General features: G+C 39.3%; 1 non-coding gene across 1 annotated transcript; it reads right to left on the bottom strand.

The window, feature by feature from the left end:
• Positions 1-485: 485 nt before the first annotated feature.
• LOC131832855 (U6 spliceosomal RNA) lies at positions 486-588 on the bottom strand. Its single transcript, XR_009354213.1, has one exon. It is a non-coding gene; the product is annotated as a U6 spliceosomal RNA (small nuclear RNA).
• Between the last annotated feature and the right edge of the window lie 2,767 nt (positions 589-3,355).

Consider the following 3,355-nt stretch of genomic DNA (forward strand, 5'->3'; position numbering starts at 1 on the left):
AAGAATAGAAGCTTATGAAACAAAGAATTGAAGGCAATCATCCAAGGCTGAACTAAAGAAATATGCTTTGCAAGGGCTTTTGTGAAAGGAAAACACATGGCAGCTTGACCCTTCCCCGCGACCAAGGTTTTTTCCTTCATTTCAATGTTAGGTTCTGCTGTCCCAAGAAAATGGTTTCATTTGCTTCTCTTTTTTAAGGTTGCATTGGCTATTCAGGGTCTTTTATAGTTCCATACAAATTTTAGGATAGTTTGTTCTAATTCTGTAAAAAATGCTGTTGCTATTTTGAGAAAGGTTGCATTAAATGTGTAGATTTCTCTGAGTAATATATAGACATTTTATCAATATCTCTTCTTCTAATCCATGAGCACGGAATATTTTTCCATTTCTTTGTGTCATCTTGAATTTCTTTCATCAGTGTTTAATAATTTTCAGAGTACAGATATTTTACCTCTTTGATATTCCTAGGTACATAATGGTTTTTGGAAAAAATGGAATGCTTCATGAATTTAGGAGTCATCCTTGCACATGGGCATGCTAATCTTTGTATCATTCCAATTTTAGTATATGTGTTGCCAAAGCAAATACTTATCAGTTAATATTTAATTACGTTATAAAATTGCAACCATATGTGTAATTGGCATGAAAAGGTTTGGGAACAAACACTACAATGTTTGCTAAGTACAAAACTCAAATGGAGTGCATGGATATACTAGACTCAGGCATATGATATATTAGTCATCAACATGGTGTCCATTTGCTTAAGTCAGTTAAATGGAGTTGGATCAGTAGGGCCGCCCACTGAATATTTTATCAATTCAGGTTATTTGCAAGTAACTGAAAACCAAATTAACAAACTGAGGGAAACAAAGAAATTTATTGGATGGATCTGAAATGACATAGCAAACTGAAGGAAAAGCTAAATAACCAGTTCTCAGAAAGATGGGTGCTAGGGAAGCACTGGGTATCTTGGGAGCAGGCAAAGGACAGTCTCTTCCGGGTTTGTCACTGGATAAATTGGCTCCAACGTTTTTTCATCTTCGTGTCACTCTGATTAAGATTTGAATGTCCACAAGAAGGCCTCTCACTGGCTAACATATTACATGGACTCTCCTCCATCAAGGAATAGCAGATGCTAGAAAGGATCCTCCCCAAGACTGCATGCTCTGGGGAGGGGTCATTGTCTGGATGGGGTGCTCTAAACAGAGGAAGGGGAATGCATGTGGTGACTGGTAAGTGTGGGCAAGAAATCATTAGCCAGAGGGAGATTTAGAGCTGTAGAAGTTAGTTCTGATCTATCCAGAAGAAGGTAGAAGGTGTTAAGAATACAAGGAAACCTATGGCTGCTGACTGTTGCTTTATGCTTTGACATATATTTTCCAGCAGCTCTCAAGGCCTCTATGTTCTGGATCTCTGAGTGAAATGTGCCAAGTTCCTCCACCATCCAGATTGTTCCAGCTGAGAGTAGGTGTGGATGTCTTGATCCAGGCCCCCGTTTGTCACTACAAGATCTTCGGTGAGCCATTGCTTCTGAATATCCCAGTCTCTTTACACACAAGATGAAAGATCCTTCTAGATGTAACGTTTTTGTCATTTCTATATCTGGACACATCCCCTTTCTTCATACATTTGAGTATAATTCAGCAAAAACAGATATATCTTTATATTGTTTGATGAAATTATTTTGCATGCCAGGAAATATTAAAGTGAAAGCTCCACTTTGGTTTTAGTGGAACTGTATAAAATGTAAATATGGTGCTTAGAGATAAATTAAAATTCCAATAAAAAGTATTAAAACACATGCTGCCACTCATTTGCACCGTACACTAGCTAGCTGGCTAATACACTAGACTTCTTTTTTCAAGTTGCTTTTCTATTCTTTTATAAAGATAAGTACACAAGAGATTTCCACTTCTGCTATGAATTCTTTTTTAATGGCTCTTCCACCCCCATTCCCAGTGACTCATTTTCTTATCCTACTTCATTTGTTTGCTTGTTTGTTTTACAGTACCCTGGGTTTGGTTTGCTTCCTTTTACTGACAATTTGAATGAGATTCTCAAGATGGTTTCTTGCAGTGTTCTGATAGCAAGAGATGCATAGTTTTCTTTCAGAAAACCCCTCTGAGGTCACTACTGAGGATCTTATGCCCACTCTGGGCTTCGTACTGTGATACCCCAAGAACTCAGACCCTACCCAGGATAAAGGGGAGAAAACTCTACTACCTGGCAAGATGGGAGCTCAACACTGAAATTAAATCCTGTCACAAACAGAAATATTACTTGTACCCTTGAGTTTATGGACTGAGAGATTTAGTCTACAGAGATTTGAAATTTATTTAGTTGCTGAAAGAGAGCTAAGCAAGGCAAGTGACAAGTCAAATATTTATCTGAGGAAAGTCACTTTGGCAGCCATGTGGAAGATAAATAGAAAGGGAGAGAGAAGAGGAGGGGAGGCCAGCTGGTTGAATCAACAGGCTAGGTTGGACAGAACGCAGAGGAGGAAAGCTAACTCATCCTTTACCCCTTCACCAAACCCATTTCCTTCTGTTGGGACATAGGGCTAGACTACCTTTTCTTGTTAGACTGCCTTCTTGCCAGTTGAGCAATGGTACTCAAATTGGACCAGGGGAATGTGGGCAGAAGTGAGGTACACCTCCCATATGAACCTACTCATGCCCTTTCTTTCCCAGTCCACTGGCCAGATGTGTAGACACCAGGGTGACCTGGCAACCATGTGTGGATGGAGGAGCCTCCATGGGGCTGGGTCCCTGAATGACTTCATGGATACATACAGACACACACACCCTCAACATGAGAGCGAGAAATAAATTTCTATTATGTTAAGATGCCAAAATTTCCAAGTTCATTTGTGACTACAGCTCATGTCATCATTACTAATGTAATCCCTGAAGCTCTCTGGTTAGAGCAGAGCTCAGTCCTTTGCATGCACGTTGTGTAACCCCTCTACCCCTATCCACACCCTCCTTATAAGGAAAAAATGGAAAAGAAGAAAGAAGAAAATACTTGTTACACATCGTTTCACCCTCCAGAGCTAAGTACTCTTAATGATCTGTTATATTTTCTCTCATTCTTTTTTTTTTTCTCCCCATAGTGAAAAAAGGTTATCCTTAGTTTGTGCAGATATTAAATTTTTCATCCAGTGACTTCTTTATTGATTCCACCTTCATTGTATTTATATGTCAGAAACTCTGCTCAATGCTAGGGATTAAAAGAACAGAAATGACACAGCTTTTGTCCTCAAGGAAACTATAGCCTCGTGGAGATACCTAAGCAGGTAATGACAGAAAATGACACAGAAAACATGTCAGCAGAGTGACAGAGAAAGGAATTAAGC

The sequence above is a fragment of the Mustela lutreola genome, chromosome 5, assembly GCF_030435805.1.
Source record: "Mustela lutreola isolate mMusLut2 chromosome 5, mMusLut2.pri, whole genome shotgun sequence".
NCBI lineage: Eukaryota > Metazoa > Chordata > Mammalia > Carnivora > Mustelidae > Mustela > Mustela lutreola.